Below are 19,280 nucleotides of genomic sequence, written 5' to 3' on the forward strand. Positions count from 1 at the left end.
AATGCACTTACAAAGGAGTCCCAAATACTCAGAGATGGTTGACTTCTGTAATATGGGTCGTAGACTAAAAGCAGCGCAAAAACAGAGTGCAACAGGGTCCAAAAAACTTGAGTGCCACAAGAGAGATTGAATGCAAGCGTATCCTTTTACAGATCCAGAGATATACTCATGCAATTTTTGTTTTTAGGACAGAACGTGCATGATGAAAAAAACATTGTTTTTAAAAAGCGCATTGCAGAATATCAGTACTTTGATGTGGGAAAACATCAAAACTTTCAAACAAAATATTTGTAGGCAGCTTACAGCAAGTAGTTGTGGCCGAGTGGTTAAGGCGATGGACTCGAAATCCATTGGGGTATTCCCACGCAGCTTCGAATCCTGCCAACAACGAGAATCTTTTTATTATCGGCTACAATTTCAGAAGTTAACCTTTAGTATTTCTTCCATTTCAGTTTTATAAATAGGTGGCTTATTTTTGTGTCACTATTGCCTCTCCACATATTTGTTATCGCTACCTCTTTCATGTCTTTGCTACACCTCATTCCTACTTTAGCACTGGTGTAAACGCTTCAAATTATTATACCGTTGCTCTCTCATTCATACCTGCGCATGCACTTGAAAGTTACTTTACCAATAAAAGACGCAAAGAGAGAAATAGAACAAAAGTGCTGGCTGGATTGGCAAACACACTTCATAAAACTGCATTTTCTTTTTATTCTCCCCCGTGTTACATGCTTAACCTCCCCATTTGTAATTTCTCTTAACCTGCTGTCCCAGGAAGAGAATTTCATCTACAGGCTCTTTCTGTGTTTTTTTCCCTAGTCTGTCTTTCCCATTTCTTAGCTGTGTAACTGTTCCTTTACGCGCTCTATTTAAACGCCATCAATCTCATTTGAGCTCCTTGCTCCCGCTTCTGTTTTCTCCACCTCTCATACTGCCAGTTCTCTCTTTCTCTGTGGTTGGTGGCTACTTTCCTGAGCTTCCGAAGCCACGTGGTTCCTGCCTCTTGTTGTCAGACTTGAATTGGAAAAGGAACCATATTAACAAGCCTTTACCACTCACACACGGCGGAAGTTTATACTTTAATTCAGTGAGGTAAGAAAAGCGTGTTGTGGGTCCCCTACGAGCCATGGTGCTTGCTTCATCATGATTTGGCACCAGTCATTAGCCGCAGCTCTGCTAATGAGCCTCTGAGGTCAGTTTCAATATTTACTCAAAAACATAACCATGCAGCCCACCCCTCAACTGTGTATTTATCTTGCTTTTCTGCTGTTCGTGTGATTAGCTGGGAGGAGCTCACGGCGACATCCTCCCTATAAAAGTGTAGATGGATCACTCTCTAACTCTTTCTTGCTTCACATACAAATGGCTTGAAAGGTGCAGGGAAGATGCAGGTCTAATAGACAGAATAGAAGGTCTGTGCCAGGTGGGTTTCTCTGCATTGGTGTCCCATCACAGGTCCGCAAGTGTAATGTGTGATCTTTGACTCCTGGCATTTCACAAGCAGGCGGCCAGGAAACGGTTTCAGCCTATCAACCACTGAGGAGACGCAGCCTCTGAATGAGGAATGAGGAAGCATTAAATACATCCAGCCTATCACAGGAACAGCCCTGAGTGTTCCGAATTATAAATTCTCCATGTCACTGTATGTTGTTGAGCCCAAGTAGCTCGCCGTGATCGTATAGTGGTTAGTACTCTGCGTTGTGGCCGCAGCAACCTCGGTTCGAATCCGAGTCACGGCATTGTGGTTGGCAATGTCACGGCAGAAGGGTGTTAATTTTACAGAATTAGCAAATGTACCAGTGGTTTTTGTAAAATGTCTATTAAAAACAGATCCTTTCAAATATTTAAACCATCTAACAACAAATGATTTAAACTCGCATGTTTATAAGCTGTAGCTATAATGTATTTACTTACATAAATTATCGTTCTTGAACCTATTGGGGGTGGAGGGGGAGCGGAGATCACCCCCCAGGGTGCAGTTGAGTGACCTGTGTTGTGGCTCTCTAGAGGGAAGGCACACATTTTGCTGTCACCCAGCCCAATCCAGACGTGTATTGGGGCCAGGTTTCAGGCAAATAGAGCAGTAAGTGCAGAGAAATGTTCACTCTCTAAAAGTGGCATTTCTAAAATAGTAAAGTTAAATCCAACCTCACCAGTAAGTAGGATTTTCAATAAATAAATAAAGCTACTCCTCTCCGATATGGAATTACCAAATAAAAAGTATAGGGGAATACGCAGAGCTAACCTATGAGAGGGGTAGACCTCACAGTAGTGAAAAATGAAATAGACTGTTTGGTACTTACAGGACACGCGAACCACCAAAGTACATATCTTATTTTTTACTTACATAGCATCATGCACCTAGGACTACCTAGGGCCTACCTTAGGTGTAAATTATATGTAATAAAAGGGGAGTTTAAGGCTTGGCAAGTATGCTGGTGATTCCCCTGGGATACCCCTGAGTCTATGCCCAGAACCATAACTCTGCCAGTCGAGTACTTACCTAAAAGCCGATAACTCACTTTTCTTCCATAGGCTAACATTGAGTGGTTTCACTTGGAAATTCTTCTAAGTGGTGTGGAGTTTTGGAACTTTAAAATATTCATCTAAAATCAGCCGAACAACAAATTCTGATTTACTCACCTGTTATCAGGAGAGACCTCAGTGCTGCATCTTGGAGCTCAGTACTGACCCTGAAAAGTAATTTTAACCGTACTTACAAGTAACTCGAATTTCCTTCCATGGGATATCATTGCCTGCTTTTTGCTGAAAATTTTCTAAGTGTCGATTTTTGAAACTTACAAATATTCTTTAAAAATCGTACCAACTGTGAAAACGTAATTGTTTACCTGTTTTAGATAGATGTCCCAGTACTGAGCCTAGGAGCCCAGCACTGGATTACAAAAGTAACGAGAACGTACTTTACCCGTAACTTGAATTTTCTTCCATAGGAAACCATTGACTGTTTTTCTGTGAAATTTCTTCTAAGTGTCGATTTTGCAAACATGTAAATATTCCTTAAAAATCGCCTGTATAACTTAAACGCAGTTTCTCAACTGCTTACAGGTGGTACAGTAGTGCTGGATCTAGGATCCAACACTGACCTAGAAAAAGTAACCATAACCCCACTTACCTGCTAAGTGAATTTCCTTCCATAGGATAACGTTGGTAATTTGATCAGCAAAAGTTTCGAAGTGTCAACTTTTAAAATAGCAAAATATTGCTTAAAAATCACAACAGTAACTAAAACGAATTTACTCACTTGTTTCCAAGAACTGTCCCAGGACTGAATCTAGGATCCAGTCCTGGATTTAGAAAAGTAATCCTGAAAGTAATTAATTGCATATAACTTAAAATTCCCATTGAGCTCAATGTATTATTGTGATTCAAATTGTGTTGCCTATTGCAATAAACTGTAACTATGACCTGCAAAAGTCAATTGCCTATTGCAAAGTATTTAACTAAAGCATCTCATTCTGAGAAAGTATATTTTGATACCTATTGTTGGTTCTAAAATAAAACAACAATATCTTTTGTATGCAAACCAATGGCCTAGAGTTCAGTTCTTGAGTGTGTGAGACCATTTGCTGACTGAGTGTGTACAACAAATGTTTTACACTGTACTCTGATACTGCCTTACTGCTCGGCAAGCTACCACTTTAGAGAGTAAGGTTATATCTAACTTTAGCCTCTGCCTAACCTCTGGGGACGGGGACTCTGTGCACACTGTACCTATTTGGGAACAGTATATACAGAGCCACTTTCTCACAGTAGTGATAAAGTGATTAGAGTGCTAAGGCCAACATAAAGATACAGCAAAACGTGAGGTGAAAAGCAAAAAGGTTGCTGGTAGGCCACCTTAAGGATGCCAGGTCTAACAAAAACTGAACTAAGGATAACATGAGTAAAACATCAGGTTTCTCTACTGCATTTGGTGAAACAAGTGGGCCTTCTTTTATCTTCCATTCAAGCAATCTTTGACAGACCCCTTTATTATAGAGATTTTCAAGGATTAAAGATAAGGCACTTACAAAGGAGTCCCAAATACTCAGAGATGGTTGACTTCTGTAATATGGGTCGTAGACTTAAAGCAGCGCAAAAACAGAGTGCAACAGGGTCCAAAAAACTTGAGTGCCACAAGAGAGTTTGAATGCAAGCGTATCCTTTTACAGATCCAGAGATATACTCATGCAATTTTTGTTTTTAGGACAGAACGTGCATGATGAAAAAAACATTGTTTTTAAAAAGCGCATTGCAGAATATCAGTACTTTGATGTGGGAAAACTTCAAAACTTTCAAACAAAATATTTGTAGGCAGCTTACAGCAAGTTGTTGTGGCCGAGTGGTTAAGGCGATGGACTCGAAATCCATTGGGGTATCCCCGCGCAGGTTCGAATCCTGCCAACAACGAAAATCTTTTTATTATCGGCTACAATTTCAGAAGTTAACCTTTAGTATTTCTTCCATTTCAGTTTTATAAATAGGTGGCTTATTTTTGTGTCACTATTGCCTCTCCACATATTTGTTATCGCTACCTCTTTCATGTCTTTGCTACACCTCATTCCTACTTTAGCACTGGTGTAAACGCTTCAAATTATTATACCGTTGCTCTCTCATTCATACCTGCGCATGCACTTGAAAGTTACTTTACCAATAAAAGACGCAAAGAGAGAAATAGAACAAAAGTGCTGGCTGGATTGGCAAACACACTTCATAAAACTGCATTTTCTTTTTTATTCTCCCCCGTGTTACATGCTTAACCTCCCCATGTGTAATTTCTCTTAACCTGCTGTCCCAGGAAGAGAATTTCATCTACAGGCTCTTTCTGTGTTTTTTTCCCTAGTCTGTCTTTCCCATTTCTTAGCTGTGTAACTGTTCCTTTACGCGCTCTATTTAAACGCCATCAATCTCATTTGAGCTCCTTGCTCCCGCTTCTGTTTTCTCCACCTCTCATACTGCCAGTTCTCTCTTTCTCTGTGGTTGGTGGCTACTTTCCTGAGCTTCCGAAGCCACGTGGTTCCTGCCTCTTGTTGTCAGACTTGAATTGGAAAAGGAACCATATTAACAAGCCTTTACCACTCACACACGGCGGAAGTTTATACTTTAATTCAGTGAGCTAAGAAAAGCGTGTTGTGGGTCCCCTACGAGCCATGGTGCTTGCTTCATCATGATTTGGCACCAGTCATTAGCCGCAGCTCTGCTAATGAGCCACTGAGGTCAGTTTCAATATTTACTCAAAAACATAACCATGCAGCCCACCCCTCAACTGTGTATTTATCTTGCTTTTCTGCTGTTCGTGTGATTAGCTGGGAGGAGCTCACGGCGACATCCTCCCTATAAAAGTGTAGATGGATCACTCTCTAACTCTTTCTTGCTTCACATACAAATGGCTTGAAAGGTGCAGGGAAGATGCAGGTCTAATAGACAGAATAGAAGGTCTGTGCCAGGTGGGTTTCTCTGCATTGGTGTCCCATCACAGGTCCGCAAGTGTAATGTGTGAACTTTGACTCCTGGCATTTCACAAGCAGGCGGCCAGGAAACGGTTTCAGCCTATCTACCACTGAGGAGACGCAGCCTCTGAATGAGGAATGAGGAAGCAATGAATACATCCAGCCTATCACAGGAACAGCCCTGAGTGTTCCGAATTATAAATTCTCCATGTCACTGTATGTCGTTGAGCCCAAGTAGCTCGCCGTGATCGTATAGTGGTTAGTACTCTGCGTTGTGGCCGCAGCAACCTCGGTTCGAATCCGAGTCACGGCATTGTGGTTGGCAATGTCACGGCAGTTGGGTGTTAATTTTACAGAATTAGCAAATGTGCCAGTGGTTTTTGTAAAATGTCTATTAAAAACAGATCCTTTCAAATATTTAAACCATCTAACAACAAATGATTTAAACTCGCATGATTATAAGCTGTAGCTATAATGTATTTACTTACATAAATTATCGTCCTTGAACCTTGGGGGTGGAGGGGGAGCGGAGCTCACCCCCCAGGTGCAGTTGAGTGACCTGTGTTGTGGCTCTCTAGAGGGAAGGCACAAATTTTGCTGTCACCCAGCCCAATCCAGACGTGTATTGGGGCCAGGTTTCAGGCAAATAGAGCAGTAAGTGCAGAGAAATGTTCACTCTCTAAAAGTGGCATTTCTAAAATAGTAAAGTTAAATCCAACCTCACCAGTAAGTAGGATTTTCAATAAATAAATAAAGCTACTCCTCTCCGATATGGAATTACCAAATAAAAAGTATAGGGGAATACACAGAGCTAACCTATGAGAGGGGTAGACCTCACAGTAGTGAAAAATGAAACAGACTGTTTGGTACTTACAGGACACGCGAACCACCAAAGTACATATCTTATTTTTTACTTACATAGCATCATGCACCTAGGACTACCTAGGGCCTACCTTAGGTGTAAATTATTTGTAATAAAAGGGGAGTTTAAGGCTTGGCAAGTAGGCTGGGACTCCCCTGGGAGACCCCTGAGTCTATGCCCAGAACCATAACTCTGCCAGTCGAGTACTTACCTAAAAGCCGATAACTCACTTTTCTTCCATAGGCTAACATTGAGTGGTTTCACTTGGAAATTCTTCTAAGTGGTGTGGAGTTTTGGAACTTTAAAATATTCATCTAAAATCAGCCGAACAACGAATTCTGATTTACTCACCTGTTATCAGGAGAGACCTCAGTGCTGCATCTTGGAGCTCAGTACTGACCCTGAAAAGTGATTTTAACCGTACTTACCAGTAACTCGAATTTCCTTCCATGGGATATCATTGCCTGCTTTTTGCTGAAAATTTTCTAAGTGTCGATTTTTGAAACTTACAAATATTCTTTAAAAATCGTACCAACTGTGAAAACGTAATTGTTTACCTGTTTTAGATAGATGTCCCAGTACTGAGCCTAGGAGCCCAGCACTGGATTACAAAAGTAACGAGAATGTACTTTACCCGTAACTTGAATTTTCTTCCATAGGAAACCATTGACTGTTTTTCTGTGAAATTTCTTCTAAGTGTCGATTTTGCAAACATGTAAATATTCCTTAAAAATCGCCTGTATAACTTAAACGCAGTTTCTCAACTGCTTACAGGTGGTACAGTAGTGCTGGATCTAGGATCCAACACTGACCTAGAAAAAGTAACCATAACCCCACTTACCTGCTAAGTGAATTTCCTTCCATAGGATAACATTGGTAATTTGATCAGCAAAAGTTTCGAAGTGTCAACTTTTAAAATAGCAAAATATTGCTTAAAAATCACAACCGTAACTAAAACGAATTTACTCACTTGTTTCCAAGAACTGTCCCAGGACTGAATCTAGGATCCAGTCCTGGATTTAGAAAAGTAATCCTGAAAGTAATTAATTGCATATAACTTAAAATTCCCATTGAGCTCAATGTATTATTGTGATTCAAATTGTGTTGCCTATTGCAATAAACTGTAACTATGACCTGCAAAAGTCAATTGCCTATTGCAAAGTATTTAACTAAAGCATCTCATTCTGAGAAAGTATATTTTGATACCTATTGTTGGTTCTAAAATAAAACAACAATATCTTTTGTATGCAAACCAATGGCCTAGAGTTCAGTTCTTGAGTGTGTGAGACCATTTGCTGACTGAGTGTGTACAACAAATGTTTTACGCTGTACTCTGATACTGCCTTACTGCTCGGCAAGCTACCACTTTAGAGAGTAAGGTTATATCTAACTTTAGCCTCTGCCAAACCTCTGGGGACTGGGGACTCTGTGCACACTGTACCTATTTGGGAACAGTATATACAGAGCCACTTTCTCACAGTAGTGATAAAGTGATTAGAGTCCTAAGGCCAACATAAAGATACAGCAAAACTTGAGGTGAAAAGCAAAAAGGTTGCTGGTAGGCCACCTTAAGGATGCCAGGTCTAACAAAAACTGAACTAAGGATAACATGAGTAAAACATCAGGTTTCTCTACTGCATTTGGTGAGACAAGTGGGCCTTCTTTTATCTTCCATTCAAGCAATCTTTGACAGACCCCTTTATTATAGAGCTTTTCAAGGATTAGAGATAAGGCACTTACAAAGGAGTCCCAAATACTCAGAGATGGTTGACTTCTGTAATATGGGTCGTAGACTAAAAGCAGCGCAAAAACAGAGTGCAACAGGGTCCAAAAAACTTGAGTGCCACAAGAGAGTTTGAATGCAAGCGTATCCTTTTACAGATCCAGAGATATACTCATGCAATTTTTGTTTTTAGGACAGAACGTGCATGATGAAAAAAACATTGTTTTTAAAAAGCGCATTGCAGAATATCAGTACTTTGATGTGGGAAAACGTTCAAACAAAATATTTGTAAGCAGCTTACAGCAAGTTGTTGTGGCCGAGTGGTTAAGGCGATGGACTCGAAATCCATTGGGGTATCCCCGCGCAGGTTCGAATCCTGCCAACAACGAGAATCTTTTTATTATCGGCTACAATTTCAGAAGTTAACCTTTAGTATTTCTTCCATTTCAGTTTTATAAATAGGTGGCTTATTTTTGTGTCACTATTGCCTCTCCACATATTTGTTATCGCTACCTCTTTCATGTCTTTGCTACACCTCATTCCTACTTTAGCACTGGTGTAAACGCTTCAAATTATTATACCGTTGCTCTCTCATTCATACCTGCGCATGCACTTGAAAGTTACTTTACCAATAAAAGACGCATAGAGAGAAATAGAACAAAAGTGCTGGCTGGATTGGCAAACACACTTCATAAAACTGCATTTTCTTTTTTATTCTCCCCCGTGTTACATGCTTAACCTCCCCATGTGTAATTTCTCTTAACCTGCTGTCCCAGGAAGAGAATTTCATCTACAGGCTCTTTCTGTGTTTTTTTCCCTAGTCTGTCTTTCCCATTTCTTAGCTGTGTAACTGTTCCTTTACGCGCTCTATTTAAACGCCATCAATCTCATTTGAGCTCCTTGCTCCCGCTTCTGTTTTCTCCACCTCTCATACTGCCAGTTTTCTCTTTCTCTGTGGTTGGTGGCTACTTTCCTGAGCTTCCGAAGCCACGTGGTTCCTGCCTCTTGTTGTCAGACTTGAATTGGAAAAGGAACCATATTAACAAGCCTTTACCACTCACACACGGCGGAAGTTTATACTTTAATTCAGTGAGCTAAGAAAAGCGTGTTGTGGGTCCCCTACGAGCCATGGTGCATGCTTCATCATGATTTGGCACCAGTCATTAGCCGCAGCTCTGCTAATGAGCCACTGAGGTCAGTTTCAATATTTACTCAAAAACATAACCATGCAGCCCACCCCTCAACTGTGTATTTATCTTGCTTTTCTGCTGTTCGTGTGATTAGCTGGGAGGAGCTCACGGCGACATCCTCCCTATAAAAGTGTAGATGGATCACTCTCTAACTCTTTCTTGCTTCACATACAAATGGCTTGAAAGGTGCAGGGAAGATGCAGGTCTAATAGACAGAATAGAAGGCCTGTGCCAGGTGGGTTGCTCTGCATTGGTGTCCCATCACAGGTCCGCAAGTGTAATGTGTGATCTTTGACTCCTGGCATTTCACAAGCAGGCGGCCAGGAAACGGTTTCAGCCTATCAACCACTGAGGAGACGCAGCCTCTGAATGAGGAATGAGGAAGCAATGAATACATCCAGCCTATCACAGGAACAGCCCTGAGTGTTCCGAATTATAAATTCTCCATGTCATTGTATGTCGTTGAGCCCAAGTAGCTCGCCGTGATCGTATAGTGGTTAGTACTCTGCGTTGTGGCCGCAGCAACCTCGGTTCGAATCCGAGTCACGGCATTGTGGTTGGCAATGTCACGGCAGTTGGGTGTTAATTTTACAGAATTAGCAAATGTACCAGTGGTTTTTGTAAAATGTCTATTAAAAACAGATCCTTTCAAATATTTAAACCATCTAACAACAAATGATTTAAACTCGCATGATTATAAGCTGTAGCTATAATGTATTTACTTACATAAATTATCGTTCTTGAACCTATTGGGGGTGGAGGGGGAGCGGAGCTCACCCCCCAGGTGCAGTTGAGTGACCTGTGTTGTGGCTCTCTAGAGGGAAGGCACAAATTTTGCTGTCACCCATCCCAATCCAGACGTGTATTGGGGCCAGGTTTCAGGCAAATAGAGCAGTAAGTGCAGAGACATGTTCACTCTCTAAAAGTGGCATTTCTAAAATAGTAAAGTTAAATCCAACCTCACCAGTAAGTAGGATTTTCAATAAATAAATAAAGCTACTCCTCTCCGATATGGAATTACCAAATAAAAAGTATAGGGGAATACACAGAGCTAACCTATGAGAGGGGTAGACCTCACAGTAGTGAAAAATGAAATAGACTGTTTGGTACTTACAGGACACGCGAACCACCAAAGTACATATCTTATTTTTTACTTACATAGCATCATGCACCTAGGACTACCTAGGGCCTACCTTAGGTGTAAATTATATGTAATAAAAGGGGAGTTTAAGGCTTGGCAAGTAGGCTGGGACTCCCCTGGGAGACCCCTGAGTCTATGCCCAGAACCATAACTCTGCCAGTCGAGTACTTACCTAAAAGCCGATAACTCACTTTTCTTCCATAGGCTAACATTGAGTGGTTTCACTTGGAAATTCTTCTAAGTGGTGTGGAGTTTTGGAACTTTAAAATATTCATCTAAAATCAGCCGAACAACGAATTCTGATTTACTCACCTGTTATCAGGAGAGACCTCAGTGCTGCATCTTGGAGCTCGGTACTGACCCTGAAAAGTAATTTTAACCGTACTTACCAGTAACTCGAATTTCCTTCCATGGGATATAATTGCCTGCTTTTTGCTGAAAATTTTCTAAGTGTCGATTTTTGAAACTTACAAATATTCTTTAAAAATCGTACCAACTGTGAAAACGTAATTGTTTACCTGTTTTAGATAGATGTCCCAGTACTGAGCCTAGGAGCCCAGCACTGGATTACAAAAGTAACGAGAACGTACTTTACCCGTAACTTGAATTTTCTTCCATAGGAAACCATTGACTGTTTTTCTGTGAAATTTCTTCTAAGTGTCGATTTTGCAAACATGTAAATATTCCTTAAAAATCGCCTGTATAACTTAAACGCAGTTTCTCAACTGCTTACAAGTGGTACAGTAGTGCTGGATCTAGGATCCAACACTGACCTAGAAAACGTAACCATAACCCCACTTACCTGCTAAGTGAATTTCCTTCCATAGGATAACATTGGTAATTTGATCAGCAAAAGTTTCTAAGTGTCAACTTTTAAAATAGCAAAATATTGCTTAAAAATCACAACAGTAACTAAAACGAATTTACTCACTTGTTTCCAAGAACTGTCCCAGGACTGAATCTAGGATCCAGTCCTGGATTTAGAAAAGTAATCCTGAAAGTAATTAATTGCATATAACTTAAAATTCCCATTGAGCTCAATGTATTATTGTGATTCAAATTGTGTTGCCTATTGCAATAAACTGTAACTATGACCTGCAAAAGTCAATTGCCTATTGCAAAGTATTTAACTAAAGCATCTCATTCTGAGAAAGTATATTTTGATACCTATTGTTGGTTCTAAAATAAAACAACAATATCTTTTGTATTCAAACCAATGGCCTAGAGTTCAGTTCTTGAGTGTGTGAGACCATTTGCTGACTGAGTGTGTACAACAAATGTTTTACACTGTACTCTGATACTGCCTTACTGCTCGGCAAGCTACCACTTTAGAGAGTAAGGTTATATCTAACTTTAGCCTCTGCCAAACCTCTGGGGACTGGGGACTCTGTGCACACTGTACCTATTTGGGAACAGTATATACAGAGCCACTTTCTCACAGTAGTGATAAAGTGATTAGAGTCCTAAGGCCAACATAAAGATACAGCAAAACGTGAGGTGAAAAGCAAAAAGGTTGCTGGTAGGCCACCTTAAGGATGCCAGGTCTAACAAAAACTGAACTAAGGATAACATGAGTAAAACATCAGGTTTCTCTACTGCATTTGGTGAGACAAGTGGGCCTTCTTTTATCTTCCATTCAAGCAATCTTTGACAGACCCCTTTATTATAGAGCTTTTCAAGGATTAAAGATAAGGCACTTACAAAGGAGTCCCAAATAATCAGAGATGGTTGACTTCTGTAATATGGGTCGTAGACTAAAAGCAGCACAAAAACAGAGTGCAACAGGGTCCAAAAAACTTGAGTGCCACAAGAGAGTTTGAATGCAAGCGTATCCTTTTACAGATCCAGAGATATACTCATGCAATTTTTATTTTTAGGACAGAACGTGCATGATGAAAAAAACATTGTTTTTAAAAAGCGCATTGCAGAATATCAGTACTTTGATGTGGGAAAACTTCAAAACTTTCAAACAAAATATTTGTAGGCAGCTTACAGCAAGTTGTTGTGGCCGAGTGGTTAAGGCGATGGACTAGAAATCCATTGGGGTATCCCTGCGCAGGTTCGAATCCTGCCAACAACGAGAATCTTTTTATTATCGGCTACAATTTCAGAAGTTAACCTTTAGTATTTCTTCCATTTCAGTTTTATAAATAGGTGGCTTATTTTTGTGTCACTATTGCCTCTCCACATATTTGTTATCGCTACCTCTTTCATGTCTTTGCTACACCTCATTCCTACTTTAGCCCTGGTGTACACGCTTCAAATTATTATACCGTTGCTCTCTCATTCATACCTGCGCATGCACTTGAAAGTTACTTTACCAATAAAAGACTCAAAGAGAGACATAGAACAAAAGTGCTGGCTGGATTGGCAAACACACTTCATAAAACTGCATTTTCTTTTTTATTCTCCCCCGTGTTACATGCTTAACCTCCCCATGTGTAATTTCTCTTAACCTGCTGTCCCAGGAAGAGAATTTCATCTACAGGCTCTTTCTGTGTTTTTTTCCCTAGTCTGTCTTTCCCATTTCTTAGCTGTGTAACTGTTCCTTTACGCGCTCTATTTAAACGCCATCAATCTCATTTGAGCTCCTTGCTCCCGCTTCTGTTTTCTCCACCTCTCATACTGCCAGTTCTCTCTTTCTCTGTGGTTGGTGGCTACTTTCCTGAGCTTCCGAAGCCACGTGGTTCCTGCCTCTTGTTGTCAGACTTGAATTGGAAAAGGAACTATATTAACAAGCCTTTACCACTCACACACGGCGGAAGTTTATACTTTAATTCAGTGAGCTAAGAAAAGCGTGTTGTGGGTCCCCTACGAGCCATGGTGCTTGCTTCATCATGATTTGGCACCAGTCATTAGCCGCAGCTCTGCTAATGAGCCACTGAGGTCAGTTTCAATATTTACTCAAAAACATAACCATGCAGCCCACCCCTCAACTGTGTATTTATCTTGCTTTTCTGCTGTTCGTGTGATTAGCTGGGAGGAGCTCACGGCGACATCCTCCCTATAAAAGTGTAGATGGATCACTCTCTAACTCTTTCTTGCTTCACATACAAATGGCTTGAAAGGTGCAGGGAAGATGCAGGTCTAATAGACAGAATAGAAGGTCTGTGCCAGGTGGGTTTCTCTGCATTGGTGTCCCATCACAGGTCCGCAAGTGTAATGTGTGATCTTTGACTCCTGGCATTTCACAAGCAGGCGGCCAGGAAACGGTTTCAGCCTATCAACCACTGAGGAGACGCAGCCTCTGAATGAGGAATGAGGAAGCAATGAATACATCCAGCCTATCACAGGAACAGCCCTGAGTGTTCCGAATTATAAATTCTCCATGTCACTGTATGTCGTTGAGCCCAAGTAGCTCGCCGTGATCATATAGTGGTTAGTACTCTGCGTTGTGGCCGCAGTAACCTCGGTTCGAATCCGAGTCACGGCATTGTGGTTGGCAATGTCACGGCAGTTGGGTGTTAATTTTACAGAATTAGCAAATGTACCAGTGGTTTTTGTAAAATGTCTATTAAAAACAGATCCTTTCAAATATTTAAACCATCTAACAACAAATGATTTAAACTCGCATGATTATAAGCTGTAGCTATAATGTATTTACTTACATAAATTATCGTTCTTGAACCTATTGGAGGTGGAGGGGGAGCGGAGCTCACCCCCCAGGTGCAGTTGAGTGACCTGTGTTGTGGCTCTCTAGAGGGAAGGCACAAATTTTGCTGTCACCCAGCCCAATCCAGACGTGTATTGGGGCCAGGTTTCAGGCAAATAGAGCAGTAAGTGCAGAGACATGTTCACTCTCTAAAAGTGGCATTTCTAAAATAGTAAAGTTAAATCCAACCTCACCAGTAAGTAGGATTTTCAATAAATAAATAAAGCTACTCCTCTCCGATATGGAATTACCAAATAAAAAGTATAGGGGAATACACAGAGCTAACCTATGAGAGGGGTAGACCTCACAGTAGTGAAAAATGAAATAGACTGTTTGGTACTTACAGGACACGCGAACCACCAAAGTACATATCTTATTTTTTACTTACATAGCATCATGCACCTAGGACTACCTAGGGCCTACCTTAGGTGTAAATTATATGTAATAAAAAGGGAGTTTAAGGCTTGGCAAGTAGGCTGGGACTCCCCTGGGAGACCCCTGAGTCTATGCCCAGAACCATAACTCTGCCAGTCGAGTACTTACCTAAAAGCCGATAACTCACTTTTCTTCCATAGGCTAACATTGAGTGGTTTCACTTGGAAATTCTTCTAAGTGGTGTGGAGTTTTGGATCTTTAAAATATTCATCTAAAATCAGCCGAACAACGAATTCTGATTTACTCACCTGTTATCAGGAGAGACCTCAGTGCTGCATCTTGGAGCTCGGTACTGACCCTGAAAAGTAATTTTAACCGTACTTACCAGTAACTCGAATTTCCTTCCATGGGATATCATTGCCTGCTTTTTGCTGAAAATTTTCTAAGTGTCGATTTTTGAAACTTACAAATATTCTTTAAAAATCGTACCAACTGTGAAAACGTAATTGTTTACCTGTTTTAGATAGATGTCCCAGTACTGAGCCTAGGAGCCCAGCACTGGATTACAAAAGTAACGAGAACGTACTTTACCCGTAACTTGAATTTTCTTCCATAGGAAACCATTGACTGTTTTTCTGTGAAATTTCTTCTAAGTGTCGATTTTGCAAACATGTAAATATTCCTTAAAAATCGCCTGTATAACTTAAACGCAGTTTCTCAACTGCTTACAGGTGGTACAGTAGTGCTGGATCTAGGATCCAACACTGACCTAGAAAACGTAACCATAACCCCACTTACCTGCTAAGTGAATTTCCTTCCATAGGATAACATTGGTAATTTGATCAGCAAAAGTTTCTAAGTGTCAACTTTTAAAATAGCAAAATATTGCTTAAAAATCACAACAGTAACTAAAACGAATTTACTCACTTGTTTCCAAGAACTGTCCCAGGACTGAATCTAGGATCCAGTCCTGGATTTAGAAAAGTAATCCTGAAAGTAATTAATTGCATATAACTTAAAATTCCCATTGAGCTCAATGTATTATTGTGATTCAAATTGTGTTGCCTATTGCAATAAACTGTAACTATGACCTGCAAAAGTCAATTGCCTATTGCAAAGTATTTAACTAAAGCATCTCATTCTGAGAAAGTATATTTTGATACCTATTGTTGGTTCTAAAATAAAACAACAATATCTTTTGTATTCAAACCAATGGCCTAGAGTTCAGTTCTTGAGTGTGTGAGACCATTTGCTGACTGAGTGTGTACAACAAATGTTTTACACTGTACTCTGATACTGCCTTACTGCTCGGCAAGCTACCACTTTAGAGAGTAAGGTTATATCTAACTTTAGCCTCTGCCAAACCTCTGGGGACTGGGGACTCTGTGCACACTGTACCTATTTGGGAACAGTATATACAGAGCCACTTTCTCACAGTAGTGATAAAGTGATTAGAGTCCTAAGGCCAACATAAAGATACAGCAAAACGTGAGGTGAAAAGCAAAAAGGTTGCTGGTAGGCCACCTTAAGGATGCCAGGTCTAACAAAAACTGAACTAAGGATAACATGAGTAAAACATCAGGTTTCTCTACTGCATTTGGTGAGACAAGTGGGCCTTCTTTTATCTTCCATTCAAGCAATCTTTGACAGACCCCTTTATTATAGAGCTTTTCAAGGATTAAAGATAAGGCACTTACAAAGGAGTCCCAAATAATCAGAGATGGTTGACTTCTGTAATATAGGTCGTAGACTAAAAGCAGCACAAAAACAGAGTGCAACAGGGTCCAAAAAACTTGAGTGCCACAAGAGAGTTTGAATGCAAGCGTATCCTTTTACAGATCCAGAGATATACTCATGCAATTTTTATTTTTAGGACAGAACGTGCATGATGAAAAAAACATTGTTTTTAAAAAGCGCATTGCAGAATATCAGTACTTTGATGTGGGAAAACTTCAAAACTTTCAAACAAAATATTTGTAGGCAGCTTACAGCAAGTTGTTGTGGCCGAGTGGTTAAGGCGATGGACTAGAAATCCATTGGGGTATCCCCGCGCAGGTTCGAATCCTGCCAACAACGAGAATCTTTTTATTATCGGCTACAATTTCAGAAGTTAACCTTTAGTATTTCTTCCATTTCAGTTTTATAAATAGGTGGCTTATTTTTGTGTCACTATTGCCTCTCCACATATTTGTTATCGCTACCTCTTTCATGTCTTTGCTACACCTCATTCCTACTTTAGCACTGGTGTAAACGCTTCAAATTATTATACCGTTGCTCTCTCATTCATACCTGCGCATGCACTTGAAATTTACTTTACCAATAAAAGACGCAAAGAGAGAAATAGAACAAAAGTGCTGGCTGGATTGGCAAACACACTTCATAAAACTGCATTTTCTTTTTTATTCTCCCCCGTGTTACATGCTTAACCTCCCCATGTGTAATTTCTCTTAACCTGCTGTCCCAGGAAGAGAATTTCATGTACAGGCTCTTTCTGTGTTTTTTTCCCTAGTCTGTCTTTCCCATTTCTTAGCTGTGTAACTGTTCCTTTACGCGCTCTATTTAAACGCCATCCATCTCATTTGAGCTCCTTGCTCCCGCTTCTGTTTTCTCCACCTCTCATACTGCCAGTTCTCTCTTTCTCTGTGGTTGGTGGCTACTTTCCTGAGCTTCCGAAGCCACGTGGTTCCTGCCTCTTGTTGTCAGACTTGAATTGGAAAAGGAACCATATTAACAAGCCTTTACCACTCACACACAGCGGAAGTTTATACTTTAATTCAGTGAGCTAAGAAAAGCGTGTTGTGGGTCCCCTACGAGCCATTGTGCTTGCTTCATCATCATTTGGCACCAGTCATTAGCCGCAGCTCTGCTAATGAGCCACTGAGGTCAGTTTCAATATTTACTCAAAAACATAACCATGCAGCCCACCCCTCAACTGTGTATTTATCCTGCTTTTCTGCTGTTCGTGTGATTAGCTGGGAGGAGCTCACGGCGACATCCTCCCTATAAAAGTGTAGATGGATCACTCTCTAACTCTTTCTTGCTTCACATACAAATGGCTTGAAAGGTGCAGGGAAGATGCAGGTCTAATAGACAGAATAGAAGGCCTGTGCCAGGTGGGTTGCTCTGCATTGGTGTCCCATCACAGGTCCGCAAGTGTAATGTGTGATCTTTGACTCCTGGCATTTCACAAGCAGGCGGCCAGGAAACGGTTTCAGCCTATCAACCACTGAGGAGACGCAGCCTCTGAATGAGGAATGAGGAAGCAATGAATACATCCAGCCTATCACAGGAACAGCCCTGAGTGTTCCGAATTATAAATTCTCCATGTCATTGTATGTCGTTGAGCCCAAGTAGCTCGCCGTGATCGTATAGTGGTTAGTACTCTGCGTTGTGGCCGCAGCAACCTCGGTTCGAATCCGAGTCACGGCATTGTGGTTGGCAATGTCACGGCAGTTGGGTGTTAATTTTACAGAATTAGCAAATGTACCAGTGGTTTTTGTAAAATGTCTATTAAAAACAGATCCTTTCAAATATTTAAACCATCTAACAACAAATGATTTAAACTCGCATGATATAAGCTGTAGCTATAATGTATTTACTTACATAAATTATCGTTCTTGAACCTATTGGGGGTGGAGGGGGAGCGGAGCTCACCCCCCAGGTGCAGTTGAGTGACCTGTGTTGTGGCTCTCTAGAGGGAAGGCACAAATTTTGCTGTCACCCATCCCAATCCAGACGTGTATTGGGGCCAGGTTTCAGGCAAATAGAGCAGTAAGTGCAGAGACATGTTCACTCTCTAAAAGTGGCATTTCTAAAATAGTAAAGTTAAATCCAACCTCACCAGTAAGTAGGATTTTCAATAAATAAATAAAGCTACTCCTCTCCGATATGGAATTACCAAATAAAAAGTATAGGGGAATACACAGAGCTAACCTATGAGAGGGGTAGACCTCACAGTAGTGAAAAATGAAATAGACTGTTTGGTACTTACAGGACACGCGAACCACCAAAGTACATATCTTATTTTTTACTTACATAGCATCATGCACCTAGGACTACCTAGGGCCTACCTTAGGTGTAAATTATATGTAATAAAAGGGGAGTTTAAGGCTTGGCAAGTAGGCTGGGACTCCCCTGGGAGACCCCTGAGTCTATGCCCAGAACCATAACTCTGCCAGTCGAGTACTTACCTAAAAGCCGATAACTCACTTTTCTTCCATAGGCTAACATTGAGTGGTTTCACTTGGAAATTCTTCTAAGTGGTGTGGAGTTTTGGAACTTTAAAATATTCATCTAAAATCAGCCGAACAACGAATTCTGATTTACTCACCTGTTATCAGGAGAGACCTCAGTGCTGCATCTTGGAGCTCGGTACTGACCCTGAAAAGTAATTTTAACCGTACTTACCAGTAACTCGAATTTCCTTCCATGGGATATAATTGCCTGCTTTTTGCTGAAAATTTTCTAAGTGTCGATTTTTGAAACTTACAAATATTCTTTAAAAATCGTACCAACTGTGAAAACGTAATTGTTTACCTGTTTTAGATAGATGTCCCAGTACTGAGCCTAGGAGCCCAGCACTGGATTACAAAAGTAACGAGAACGTACTTTACCCGTAACTTGAATTTTCTTCCATAGGAAACCATTGACTGTTTTTCTGTGAAATTTCTTCTAAGTGTCGATTTTGCAAACATGTAAATATTCCTTAAAAATCGCCTGTATAACTTAAACGCAGTTTCTCAACTGCTTACAAGTGGTACAGTAGTGCTGGATCTAGGATCCAACACTGACCTAGAAAACGTAACCATAACCCCACTTACCTGCTAAGTGAATTTCCTTCCATAGGATAACATTGGTAATTTGATCAGCAAAAGTTTCTAAGTG

At 40.6% G+C, this 19,280-nt stretch overlaps 9 non-coding genes across 9 annotated transcripts; all 9 read left to right on the plus strand.

The window, feature by feature from the left end:
* The first annotated feature begins 308 nt into the window (after window positions 1-308).
* Window positions 309-390, plus strand: TRNAS-CGA (transfer RNA serine (anticodon CGA)). The gene has a single exon. It is a non-coding gene; the product is annotated as a tRNA-Ser (tRNA).
* Window positions 391-1,670: 1,280 nt separating this feature from the next.
* TRNAH-GUG (transfer RNA histidin (anticodon GUG)) lies at window positions 1,671-1,742 on the plus strand. Its single transcript has one exon. It is a non-coding gene; the product is annotated as a tRNA-His (tRNA).
* A 2,589-nt stretch (window positions 1,743-4,331) lies between these two features.
* On the plus strand, window positions 4,332-4,413 carry TRNAS-CGA (transfer RNA serine (anticodon CGA)). Its single transcript has one exon. It is a non-coding gene; the product is annotated as a tRNA-Ser (tRNA).
* A 1,281-nt stretch (window positions 4,414-5,694) lies between these two features.
* Window positions 5,695-5,766, plus strand: TRNAH-GUG (transfer RNA histidin (anticodon GUG)). Its single transcript has one exon. It is a non-coding gene; the product is annotated as a tRNA-His (tRNA).
* Window positions 5,767-8,344: 2,578 nt separating this feature from the next.
* Window positions 8,345-8,426, plus strand: TRNAS-CGA (transfer RNA serine (anticodon CGA)). The gene has a single exon. It is a non-coding gene; the product is annotated as a tRNA-Ser (tRNA).
* Window positions 8,427-9,707: 1,281 nt separating this feature from the next.
* On the plus strand, window positions 9,708-9,779 carry TRNAH-GUG (transfer RNA histidin (anticodon GUG)). Its single transcript has one exon. It is a non-coding gene; the product is annotated as a tRNA-His (tRNA).
* A 2,588-nt stretch (window positions 9,780-12,367) lies between these two features.
* TRNAS-AGA (transfer RNA serine (anticodon AGA)) lies at window positions 12,368-12,449 on the plus strand. Its single transcript has one exon. It is a non-coding gene; the product is annotated as a tRNA-Ser (tRNA).
* A 3,941-nt stretch (window positions 12,450-16,390) lies between these two features.
* On the plus strand, window positions 16,391-16,472 carry TRNAS-AGA (transfer RNA serine (anticodon AGA)). Its single transcript has one exon. It is a non-coding gene; the product is annotated as a tRNA-Ser (tRNA).
* A 1,281-nt stretch (window positions 16,473-17,753) lies between these two features.
* Window positions 17,754-17,825, plus strand: TRNAH-GUG (transfer RNA histidin (anticodon GUG)). Its single transcript has one exon. It is a non-coding gene; the product is annotated as a tRNA-His (tRNA).
* Window positions 17,826-19,280: the final 1,455 nt, after the last annotated feature.

This window comes from Triturus cristatus, chromosome 12 (genome assembly GCF_964204655.1).
Source record: "Triturus cristatus chromosome 12, aTriCri1.1, whole genome shotgun sequence".
NCBI classification, from domain to species: Eukaryota; Metazoa; Chordata; class Amphibia; order Caudata; family Salamandridae; genus Triturus; species Triturus cristatus.